Source organism: Pan paniscus, chromosome 23 (genome assembly GCF_029289425.2).
Source record: "Pan paniscus chromosome 23, NHGRI_mPanPan1-v2.0_pri, whole genome shotgun sequence".
Lineage (NCBI taxonomy): Eukaryota > Metazoa > Chordata > Mammalia > Primates > Hominidae > Pan > Pan paniscus.
Window position 1 is genome coordinate 2759142 of NC_085927.1, and position 13791 is coordinate 2772932.

Consider the following 13791-nt stretch of genomic DNA (forward strand, 5'->3'; position numbering starts at 1 on the left):
AATAAGTGCTTATTTATGACTGTATTTTAAAACATAAAGATAAGCTATCTTGAAAGTTATTAAATAAGCATTATATCACCCTGTCTTACTCAGTGTATAAAATTAGCACTGTAGTTACAAGAAGGTAAAATAGATCTTGATTCCAAAGATACAGTATTACAGTGACATCAGTATATCTGAATATTCTTACATTTAATTGCGGAAGAAAATAGCCACATTTTTTAAAGCAAAATAATGTCTTTATATTTATAGCAAATGTCAAATTTATTTTCAAACGTTTTTTCTCCAATAGTTGATGAGGGCCCTAGTCCTCCAGAGCAGTTTATGGCTGTCAAATTATCTGATTCCAGGTGAGCTTATGTTGTAATATAATTAGTAACCAGTTATTTTAAAAATTTAATTGTATTCATTAAAAATTTTAGTATCTGTCTTAAGCCCACAGTAATTTTGATATAAAAAACGAAATAGCTTTTTTGAAAAGTAGATTTTGTGATCTACTTTTAGTGGATTTCCTATCAATATATAATGCTAGGCTGGAAAAAAGATATGTAAGTTAAAAAATGAAGATTAATAATTTCACACACCAAGTAAGATAGATTAAAAAATAAATCAAATAGTGCAAAACCTGGTTCACTGTTGCTATGATATTTAAACTCACTGTTTGGAAGTCTAAAGACAAACAGGAAGACTAAAAAAAGGAATATTGTTGAAACCAGCAGAGAATGTTACAGCATCATAACGACCAAAAGAATATTTTTACTCACTATTTTTTCAGTCATTTTATAAAGTAGCCTTTTTTATTCTCACCTTGTGCAGAAGTATAGAATGATTCTTTGGGTAAAAGATACTGAAAGTGAATTTACATATTTTAGTAATTGGTTACATCGACATGATAATGATTTCTGTTATATAATCATTAACGTATAAAGGAGTAAAAGTCAATTCTGGCATCCAAGGAGATTCTTGGTAAGGTAAAAGAAATCATAATTTTAAAAAATCACATTAAGATGATTATTTCTGTACTTTCTTTGGAAGTCAGATAAGTAGGGTGAAAAACAAAGAATAAAAGCAGAGGAAGAAAAAATTCAATAGTTTTAAACTGCTTTACAATTATAAACAAAAAAGGAATATAAAGAAAATTAACTGACAAATGAGGAAAATATTTACAACAATCTTAATAGGCAGTGAGTTCTTACTCTTCATATGTATCTTGTATAAAATTCATAGCACTGAAGACCCCAGTAGAAAAATTGCGAACAATCAGATCTGAATAGAAAAGTGGACAAGGCACATTACCAGATAATCTAAAAACTAAAAAGGAAAGGAAAAGAAAAACAATTGTTATTCTAGTTAACTACTAAAATGCAAATTAATAGGATACTGTTTTTTCCATATCACGTTTTCAAGTATTTTTTTAGAGTCATAATGTTTAAAAAAAAATCCATGATACAAAACATGCTCTGTTAATTTGAGGTAAGAATGTAAATGGAAGCAGCATTTTCTGGAAAACAGTTTAATGACATAAAGTTTTAGTAATTATTGAAGTTCATAACTAAAGAGGTATAATTGAAGAATGACGAATTTTGAAAATATTTATTATGTAATATATAAGGTACAATGTTTATATTAAAAAAGCAAAATATGAAACTAAATTTAAAACTGCACTGTCCAATATAGCAACAACTAGTCACATGTAGCTTTTTTTTTTTTTTTTTTTTGAAGGCACAGAGTCTCACTCTGTCACCCAGGCTGGAGGGCAGTGGTGTGAACATAGTTCACTATAACCTCAAATTTCTGGGCTCAAGCACTCCTCCTGCATCAGCCTCCCAAGTAGCTGGTATTACATGTGCACACCACCATGCCCAGCTAACTTTTAAAATTTTTTGTAGAAATGGGGTCTCACTATGATGTCCAGGCTGATCTTGAACTTCTTGCCTCAAGCAATTCTCCCATTGCCTTCCCAAAGCACAGAGATTACAGGTGTGAGTCACCACTCAGCCACATGCATCTTCTGAACACTTGGAATATGTCCAGTCTGAAATTTTAGATATGTACACACCCCCACACATACACATGTCCTGTTTTGATGTCCTATAATTAATTTTCTGTCAGTTTTTAAATTTTATCTATCTTATTAATGTATAGAATTGCCCTGAAATCTGGCTATGGAAAATATCTTGGTATAAATTCAGATGAGCTTCTTGTTGGGCATTCAGATGCAGTTGAACCAAGAGAACAATAGGAACCAGCCTTTAAAAATATAAGTGCTGTTATTGTTTATAAAAACTTCCTGTCAGTTTAACAGAAAGTCTGTAACAGTCAATCATAATATATTTAAAAAGAAAAAGTAGGATGCAATAGTATAATACATTAAATAGGAATAAATCAGTAAGAACATAGAGCCTTAAAGAGATCTCAAAATATAGTGCAACAAAAATAGCTTTAGTACTTTTGCCCACAATTATTTCTGTGTACCATTAGTGCCTAGATATGGATCTCATTTCCACTGAAGAACCAGTCAATTTTAGGTCACAGAGTAGGAAAACAGAATAGTTCCTAAGTATGTTCCTTGTAGGAGAAATCATGGATGCTTTCAGAAACATTACAGACTGTAAGAGAACAGTGGAGCTAGCTAAGAACAAGTTGTGACAATTTGTGTATAAAATATAAATAATAATAGTTCATTGAAGTAAATTATCTCTAAAAGACTTTCAGTTCATAAGCTTAAATTAGTGTATGAAAAGATAGTTTTAATATAAGAAAGAAAGATAATATACTAATTCTTAATTTTAGTAAGTAGACAGTTGTAGTATATGGATGTTTTGTTAAATCTTTGTTGATACAGAATACATGATTTCCTTTTTCTGTGAGAGAAGTAAAGATTGAACAAAAAATATGTGAGTGCTAAACTGTCTTTAAAAAGTAGATAACTATATCAAAAACAGTAAGGACCAGTGGGTACCACGCAGAACAAGCAAATAGAAGATAAGCTCAGCCTTTGAGTAGCAGCTTTGGTAGTATACAATAATGAACTGAAAATAGGAACTCAGCAGTGTTTTCTAAGTTGACAGATTAAACAAACATCCCACCAGAAAGAGGTAATCACTTAGACTAATTTCTTCATCCCCTAGGATAATATCTTAAGTCAGTGACTTGAAAACTATTTTGACCCAATCCATTGAGAAATGCATTTTTACATTGCAGCCCAGCACACACATATGCATAACTGAAGCAAGAGTTGTACTTAACAATACTTACTTATCCAGGTGTTATGCACCTTGATATTTCTTATTCTCTTTTACCCCTTCCTCTGTGTGTCTGTGTGTATTCCTTTTCCCCCCAGCCCACCCAATACCGTTTAGGAAACACTACATTGATTTCATTACCTGTTAATGTGTTGCAACCCCTTTGAGATGATCCTACTAGTTGTGATGAGATGTTTCTAATAAAAGTTACACCAGTAGAAAATGCCAATATTTCATAAGGCCAGGATAATGACTTAGATAGTACTAATAATACAACACTTTAGGAAAGTTCTTTTCATTTTATTTTTAGGAAGGACGCTAAGTTTCAAAAATTTAAATGAAAGAGGGTCTTAAAACTCTATTTCAAAAAGGACTCAGCTGAATAATCTGTGGCACAGGTTTAAATCGCCTTGGACCACACCGCCATGTTCCAGGGCTCACCAGGAGCCATCCAGATGAGAGACCACCCAGCCCTTGGGACTTGACTAAGAAATTAAATCCATGTTATCAGCACATTTTTAACTGGATGTGATATAAGGTTAACATATTTTGTAATCATTGTATTTATAAATATTTTGTCTAAATGTTATGGTATTCCAAGTTTTCCAAAAGAATCAACCAAATACAAGTTATAAATAAACATTATATTTGTTACGGGAGTTAAGCTAACCAAATTTGTAACCCAGATTTAGATACACAAGAAAATCAGTTTTTAAAGTTTTGTTTAATAGAAAGCAGTGTAATACATCAAACATTAAACAACTAAAAATGTATATGAATATTTATTTTCACACACAAAAGTCCCTCAGACATGGATTCTTAAATTCAAAACACCAAAGGTATTGTATGTACCTTTTCATGTTTTCTAATTGTGAAGAAAATAAATTTTATTTAAAATGTTAATATTTGAATAAAGTGTGCATTCATAATTATGTTCCTGTTTTTAAAGTTAATTTTCCAAACAGAACTAAATCAGTTTCATCTTCAGTAGATCTTTCAGAAAGGAAGCAATCCTACCTCATCTAATTAGAATTTAGTCCTACTAGGAAGATACATTACAAATGTTTATTGTGGTAATCTTTGAATAGTAAAATGAAAGGTGATTTTGGTTTCCTTTTCTATATGTTCTTGTATTATATTTTTCAGGTTTTTCTCTAAGTTCTTTTCTGTGATTTTTAAATCAGGGAGGAAAAATTAATTCAGTCTAAACACTTAATGTTTCTTCCACAAGAAGTATCCTCATGGCTATTTTGTTATTTTGTTTCACTTAGGGGAAAATGGCTTTGTTGGCCTCAAATAGCTGCTTTATTAGATGCAATGAAGCAGGGGACATAGAAGCAAAAAGTAAAACAGCAGAAGAAGAAATGATCAAGGTAATGATGACATTTTATACAGATGACTGCATTCACACATGCGATGTGACTGTATCTCTTTAAAATGTTAAGTCATCATTTACTGTCACTTTAAAGATTTAGTTAATAGCTTTTTATAATGTGGTGTTTCAAATAGACTCATTTTAAATTATAAATCCCATAGTTGATGGCTTGTTTATACAATATGTTAGACAAATCAGTGCATCTAGGAACTACCTTGCCATTATCTCCATGGATTAGTATATTTTTCTGGTAGTTCCACATGCTCCTTTTAGGCTTTCATTTTCTTGTTTTCTTGCTTGTATTTTAAAATCTGATTTTTTAAATAGATAACATGTACACGTGGTCCAACATTTTTAAATAAAAGCATATAAAGATTAAGATACATGCCTGCCATGCATCTTACTCACCTGTGTCCCAGCTCCTGTTCCTCGTTCCCTTTGTTTTGTTTTTTTATAGCCTCCTAAAGTTTCTTTATAAACATATGAATATATTTATAATTTTCAACTGTTTTACTCTAAAGACAACCTCCTCTATAGTCTTCTCGACTTTGATTTTTTTTTCCTTAAAATTGTATCTTGGAGAGTTTTCTACTATTAGTTTGAATGTAGAAAGTTTTCTCTTTGTCTTGCTTTTCCTCTCTTTCTCTCTCTCTCTTTTTTAACAGCCACACAAAATTCCATTTTAGGGATGTACCTTAATTTATTTAGTCTTTTGTAGATGGAAATTTAGGCTGTTTCCAGTCTTTTGCTCTTATAAACAGTGCTGCAGTACATAACATTGAATATGCATCAATTTGTAGATGTGCGGGTGGACCTGAAGATAAATTTCCAGAAGCAGAATTACCAGGTCAGGGTATACGTGTTTGTATTTATGTAATGCTTGAGCTTCTGTGATGATAATCACTCTATGAAACGTAAAAAATCATAGCAGAACTTCTGAGGCCTTAGCCCTTACATTTTAAAAATATTTTTATTAATAGTACCTGTCTTCTTTGCATTAGGAGAAACATGAATCACATAAAACATGGTTTTTATTTTATTTTTAAAATTCATGTGCATCACTAAGCTGGAAATAAAAGTTCCTTATTCCAGGCTAAATTCCCTCATCCATAGTCAGATGTGTTATCCATTGCACCAGTGGCCTGTGCCCTCCCTAATCCTACTCTTTGTTTTACATCATTGTAAAAGTTACACAGACATCTTCATATCAAGGTGAAATTCCAAATAATACTGTTAATATAACCTAGATAAATCAGGTAGTTAACTGGAACTTGATGAAAACATTTAAGGATTAATTTTTTAGACTCACAAAAGCCACTGATCTTTAATGATATACATATACCAGGATGTGTCTAAGGAACAACTCCCCCCTTCTTGACACATGGTTTTTCTGTGTCTTGGCATTCCATCGCAGTACTGAGCAAAGGCACTGATCTTTAATGATAAACATATACCAGGATGTGTCTAAAGAATAACTCCCCCCTTCTTGACACATGGCTTTTCTGTGTCTTGGCATTCCATCCCAGTACTGACCATCCAGAACCTTACTTTGTTTGCCTCTGTTGGGAATCACAGGTTGCATCCAGTCTGACCCAGATTTGCTCTGTAAGGCATTGTGGGGGCCAGAGTGGAAGGCTCTAAGAGAGGGGGCAAATGCCTTTTCTAAAATGCCCTTCATTCTTATAATTAGAGCATAAAAATTTATGTTACATTTTTCTCTACTACCAATGTAATTTAAAAGCATCTATCAATTCTCTGTATGTGCTTCATGTTAGATTTCCGGTCATATGTTTGATTTTCTTTTTAGAATAGTCTTGATTTCAGATACTTTCAAATCTAAATCTCAAACAATTTCAATCTAAAATGTAGGTATTTTCTTACAGTTAGAGAAGTGAAATGTTATATTTTTTCATTGCATGCATCCGGCACATGCGTTGTAGTCTTGAATTTCCATAATGCTCCTGTGAGGTGGATTTGAACTCAGCCTTACAGACAGGAAGACAGCCTCTGACCCTCCTTACATCCTCGTGGTTTTTGTCAGTCAGTTCATGGAAATCACAGTGATTTCAAGGTGTGGTAAGACAGGATGTGCAGCCAGGCCCAGCTGACTCCAGAGGCCACTCTCAGTATTTCATAGCACATTGCTTCTCAGGAAACAGGTCATTGGGGAAATGCAGATGGGTTTGTGACTTACATTTAATTTTATTTATTTATATTTTATTGTATCATGTTTAAATTATTTTTCATCTGGATATCATCACAAAAGTGTTACTGAAGGCAACAATTGCAAATATATGTGCAGTGCTTTGCACTTATACAAAGATACAAAGATACTTATACAAAGATTGCATTTTTCATGATTTAAAGCAATTTTCAGATGAAATACAAAGTTTTCTGGGTCTTTTTGGTTAGTCAAGTACTTGGAAGCTCTGAACAGTGATTATTTAGGACTCTTTTTGTACCATTTAATTGCAGGCTGTCCTAATCTCTGTCAGCCCTTCACCTTTATGAGCTTGCCTTGTCTACCAGAACACAGACCCCTCTTACTAAAGGTAGCATTGTGCTACAGGCCCTAGCAGGGAATGTTTTCAGGTCTGGGACCCCTCCAATCAAAACTGTCACAAAGATGTCATTGGCACAAACACGTTATTTGTCATCACTTTCTAAGCAGCCCTGGAACTGGACTCTGGCCACAGAGATCCCTTAGGAGACTTGAGTCCTTACCATTGCCAATTGCCTGTTCTGTGGGCGATCCTAATTGTTGAATGCAGATTAATTAACTTATGACATGTGATAGTAAACATCTATCCAAACTTAGGAGGATATAAGAAGCTAGTAAAAGAGGTGGGTCACAATTAATTAAAAACAAGTTGTGTAATGTTAAAAGATTTAATACTTTGGTAATAGTCTGTGCAATGTAAAATAGCTATTAAGCTTTTAATCTGATCAAATGAACACTTGTCTACTAGGGATAATTTGATCCCAGTGTATTCACTTGGCGGACAAAATTAAATTAATGATTTCTTTATTGCCTAGCAGGATCTGATGTGTAAAGTGTTTCTGAGATAATTTTGTCTGTAGTGTTTCTGACACAAGGGCTGTGGAGAAAGCATGTGATAGCACTTACTCATATAGATTATATATATGAAGTAAAAACACATAGCCAGAACCTGTCTTTTTCTGAATATCGTTGCTCAGTTAATTTTTTCTTCTGCATAAGAAATCATCTCGAATGTTCTTATGTGATGCGTAAAGTGGGGAAGGTGGAAGATAAACATATAACCCATTGGATTCTCTTTTCCAATATCTAGATTAGATCCTGTGCTGAAAGAGAAACCAAGAAAAAAGATGACATTCCAGAAGAAGACTAAGGAAATGTAAAACAATGTGAAATCAATTATGTGTATGTATGATTTTCCTTTTAGACCTACAGATTTGACAGTGAAGTGCTTCTCAAAGTGCTTTCAAAATAAATTACCTAATTAGCTGGGGATGGTGATGCATGCCTGTAGGCCCAGCTACACGGAAGGCTGAGACAGGAGGATTGAGCCCAGGAGTTCAAGGCTGCGGTGAGCTCGGATCACCACTGCATTCCAGCCTGGGTGACAGAGTAAGACCCTGTCTGAAAAAATGAAAACTGATGGACAAGAAGAGGCAACACAATGTAGCCTCTAGGACAGAGCACTGAGCTCAATGCTTTTCTCTTCTTGAGGGTTCAGTTTTCCTAATCATCCTACCAGCTCCCAAAGGTAGTCACTCTGGTTAGTCAATCTCTCTATTCATTCATAGAATGGGCCTGATGCCAGTCAAAGGCTGTGCTATGGCCAGGACACAGGGGACTCCAGCCAGCATGACTTAATAGAAGTGGGGCCTTCTGCTACCCAGTCAATGAGTGGCCCTCCTCTTGAGAGGTTATGAAGGTCATCTTTGTTGTTCAAAATCTCCAGCTTATTTAAAAAAATACAATTAGACTTTTTTTTTTTTCTCCCCCGAGACAGAGTCTCACTCTGTCCCCCAGACTGGAGTGCAGTGCCATGATCTCGGCTCATCGCATCCTCCTCCTCCCAGGTTCATGTGATTCTCCTGCCTCAGCCTCCCGAGTAGCTGGGACTACAGGCACGCACCACTACACTCGGCTAATTTTTGTATTTTTAGTAGAGATGGGGTTTCACCATGTTGGCCAGGCTGTTCTTGAACTCCTGACCTCGAGTGATCCACCTGCCTTGGCCTCCCAAAGTGCTGGGATTGCTGGCATGAGCCACTGTGCCTGGCCTACAATTAGATCTTTTTAATAAGTGAAAAAGAAATTAACAGTATTTACAAATTTAATAGTAAATATGTATAATCAGTTTGAGGTATTTTTCAATGAAGACATTTTCTTTGCAGAAAGAAATTTCAGAGCTTCCAAGACCACAAATTTAAAATAAGTAAAGAAGAGAGTAAAATTCTTAAAAAAGGCTCAGAAAGATGGATTTTTCATGAGACGCTTCTGGACAGGTAGCTATTTATTTACTTATTTTCACTATTTTCAGTAGCCCATAGAAATGGCATGTAGAAAACCTATATTCTCTTAAATTACTGTAGTTTTCACATTTTTGTGTTTATTTCTAATTTATGAGTGTGGCAATATTACCTAGAGAGGACATCATGAGTTTGGGAAAAGACTGTCAAGAAAGAATATCTAAAAATTATAACCGATTCTAAGTATATATTTTAAGAAATTCAGGTTTGACTGTATCTACTTCATAAATTTATCATCATCTTTTTATAACTATTAGAACCAGAGTTAGAAAGAAGCAGTTTGACTAATATAAAAATTATGTGGATTCTGTTAGAGTAGTTCAGGTTCCTTAAAATAAGCATAGATCAACTAAAAAACTAAGTATAAAAGCTGAACAAGTGAAATTGAAACAGTTTTATTGTAAGATTTGGAAGAGTGCAGGATGTTTATCATAGCACATTATTAATATTTATTACTCTTCCTATGTAGATAAGTAGTGTCCTAGATTTACAACATAGAAAAACAGGTAGAGACATTTAGCTGTGAGTGTACAAGTATAAATCAATTAAGTGCCAGATTTTGATAATCACCAGCCGCTCATTCAAGTCCTATGTTGCAAAGTTACTCTTACACTTTTTTTACATTACTTGATAAAGGCAATGTTTAATTACATATTTTCTATTAACTAGCTGGTAGAGTTCATACCTAAAGTCAGTAAATAATGTTAAGAGTTTTTTCCAGCTGAGCAAGTGAGTATGTATCTAGTTGTAAGAAATCAAGAAGAGGATATAAAATATAATCAGGATGTGGACTCTAAAACGGAATAACCTCTATGTCCTGTAACTTTTATCACTCGTAATAATACAGCATTCTCACCCTATTAAATGGAAATTTAAAGCATCTTTAAATTCTATAATAATTAAAATTGCTATTTGGATTGAAAAAGCCCTTAGGTGACATTTATTGAATATTAGGAAATAACTTTTATAAGATTAGAATCCATTTTTTATAGAAACCAAATTTGAAAGTATACATATTTTAATATAAGTGTTGTGGTAATACAGTAACCAAAATTGAACACACAGTTTTAAAGCTTTTTATATTTAGTAGCAGTTGAATATATGTGGCATGTTTTACATAGATTAATTTTACTATTTTTCTTTGTTTAAAAAAGAGAACCAAATTGAAAGCCGACAGATACTGCAAATGACTGAGATTTTTGTTTCTGCCTTATCTTTTTGTATTTTTTTCTGAATAAAATATTCAGAGGAAATGCTTTTACAGAGTTCTTGAGTTGTTGTGAAATTATTATTTAGCTAGTACCTAGTTTAACCAGGATTAAACAAGTTTAATCAGGATTCTTCATGGATGTACTTTTTAGCTAACTACAGTTTTTCACATGGAAATGAAACTTACAGTACACACTTAACATACCACATAATTTTTTTCTGGATTTCCTGTCCTGAAGCATGAAGTGTAGTAGAAACCAATTCTTCCTGCGCTACTTGTGGAATCTTTCTTACTGGATCATAATCTTACTTACTTTATACAATAGATGCTTAATCAGTGCCTTTAATAGGAAGTTAGAAACTCCCAATCCAATCAACAAGGCTTTGATTCTACCTCCTAAGTAGTATCCAGATCACAGACAATCCAAATATCAGAACTAGGGGGCCGGGCAGAAAGGACAAATCATCTATTAGGGAGTGGGACAGAAAGTAGAAACATTACAAAGGAGCAAGTAGTCTCAGAACAGAGGGGAGAGTAGTACTGGGAAAACTCCCTACTGAGGAAAGGTTTGCCACAGTGGATATGTATGTGATGCTTTTGTCCTCTTGGGCTGGAATGGAAGCTGATAAAGAAGTTCAGACGCTACGTGTTGCTTAGGTCTGCTTTGTTGAAGCCTGTCTCTTTCAGAGTTCCTAAACACAATATTCCCGTGGCATCTAATCCCAGTGAGTGCTCCAAATCCAGGCTGTGTATCAGATGCCACGGGAAATTCTGCCTCAGGACTGAGGTTGGTTCAAGTGATACAAACCACAGAATGAGGAACACGCCTTCAGGAGACTGAATCCTGCTTCCCAACCCTAGCTTGGTATCTGAGACCATCTGCCTGCTGACTGGCTTTCCTGGCACAAACATTCTGCATGTAGGCACAGTGTGTTCCTGGACTCCATGTCAACCCGTTCACCCTCATGTTCCCTTGGTTCCTCTCCCCAGTCCAGCGAGCAGAACTGATTACAGATCTTGACAACAGAAGATACAGATTTAAAATAACTTGCCTGTTCCCGTGGACTTTATCCACTAGTGGAGGAGGACAAGTGGACAAGGGGAGAGGGTAGGTGGGGGCTCCTTCCCTATTCCTCCCATTCCACTTTATACAAACCCCAGCTAGACCACTGGGAGAGCAACGGAGGTTAAGAATGACTGCATCTAAATATTGTCATCTGGTCCACTCTTCTTCCATCTTGTACACAAGAATATCATGAGTTTTGGTTAAAGCACTACTGAAACCAAGATAAACTCTGGCTTAGCATGCCCCTGACGGATCAGTCTAGTAATCATATCAAAACCAAGACTACCTAAAAGCACTAACCAAAGGAAAGCTCCCTCACCCCAACCTATGACTGCTCACATTTTTCAGATTGAATCATTTCAATTGTATTTTAAGGTTCATTGACTCTTTACCACCTCCAAGCTGCTCCTGAACACAACTGATTGTTATTTTTTAATTTTGAAAACTTTCTCACTTCTAGAATTTCCACTTGAGCCTTTGTTATTATTGTAGTTTCTTCTTCTCTGCTGTGATTTCCTATCCATTTATTTTATGGGTTTTTGGGGTTTTGATTTTAGTAAGAATTACAATAACTACTTTAAAAATCCACACTAATTCCAACATCTGGGTCATCTCGAGGTCAGTCTCTATTGATTGCCTTTTTCTTTGAATATGTTTCTTTATATGTTTGATATAATGGGATTGAATTCTGAATATTGTAAAACTAGATTCTGTTTTGTTCCTCTGAAAATTTTGATAATTTTATGTTGTATTTGTTGTATTTTGCTTGATTGTTTCTTTCTATTGTATACTTTACAATATATTTTCTTCCAATGGTTTTAACATTTCTGTTTCTCAAAATATTTATGTTTATGTTAAAAATTATACAAAGTAACTTGGTGCAGTGGCTCCCATCTGTAATCCCAGAACTTTTTAGAGGCCAAGGCAGGAGGGTCACTCGAGCCCAGGAGTTGGAAACCAGCCTAGACAACAGGACAAGACCCTGTCTCCACAAAAAATTATTAGGATGGTGCAAAAAGTAATTGCGGGTTTTGCCATTACTTTCAATGGCAAAACCCGCAATTACTCTTGCACCAACCTGATAAAAAAACAAGCTGGGTATGGTGGTGGCGTGTGCCTGTGGTCTCAGCTATTTGGGAAGTGAAGGCAGAGGTGGGAGGATTGCTGGAGCCCAGGAGTTCCAGACCAGCCTGAGAACCTGTCTCTATGAGAAAAATAAATAAATAAATAAATAGCTGGGCCCACGTACCTGTGGTACTAGCAACTTGGGAGGCAAAGGCAGAGGTGCCAGAATCACTTGAGCCCAGAAGCTCAAGGCTGCAGGGCACTGTGATTGTGCCACTGCACTCCAGCCTGAGTGATGGAGCATGACCCTGACTCCAAATAATAATAATAATTACAAAAAGGAAAGACCTAGAACACCAGGTTAGGGTTAAGTATTCTAAAATTCAGCTGACTTACTCTGTTCACTATAAAGCAGGTTGCCACAGAAAATATAGCATGCCCAGTTAATTTGAAATTTCAGATAAACAAATACTTTTTTCAGTGTAAGTATATCCCATGCAGTATTTGGGACATGCGTATACTAAAATATTATTCCTTGTTTATCTGAAATTGAAATTTAACTGGGTATTACATAATTATAGCAGCCTGACCATAAACGATATGAGCTGAGCAAAATTCTACTTTAAACTTCAAGATTTATAATAATGCATTATTAATCAAGAACTATTATTTACTGAAAACTGTGTAGATCCCCGTATTTATCTTTTTAAATGTGGAACTAGGAAAGCTACATAAAGAACATTTATAGAAATAAATGACTGTTCTATAGCTGAAAGGAAAACTCTAGCTTTCATTTTTCTCCCCAAACTTAAGGTTTATTCTACATTTGTATAAACAATAAAATTACAGCTCAACTTTGGAAGCACAGATCATAATATAAAAATAAAGCAAAGATCCCAGAAACATTTAACAGGCAACAAATCTTTCACATCATCTTACTATATCAACTAAACATATAATAACTTAGAATGATCCATTAATTATAAGTAAAGAATAAATTCTTTTACAAAGCATAACTATTAATATTATTGACCATCATAAGAGCAAATATTTTAAGTAAAACACCATGAATACTTTACAGAAAGGAGCGAGTTGCAGACACAGTCATTCTTGGATTTTTTTCAACACCAGGCTTTCTTCCCTTTTTACCTGAACTGGGAGTTGAATATTTCCTCTCTTTGCCCTCTGACCCTCTAGTCTCTGAAGCATCTTTTGTACTAGAGGTATGTGCAGAGACTTCCTGGAAATTTGGATTTCTAAATTGTGCTGTTGTATCTTCTAGGCACTGCAGTGATCCAGATATAGAGCT

At 34.7% G+C, this 13791-nt stretch overlaps 1 pseudogene; it reads left to right on the top strand.

Annotated features, from left to right (window-relative positions):
• LOC134730153 (protein FRG1B-like) overlaps window positions 1–13791 on the top strand; it is a 39987-nt pseudogene that overhangs the window by 13747 nt on the left and 12449 nt on the right.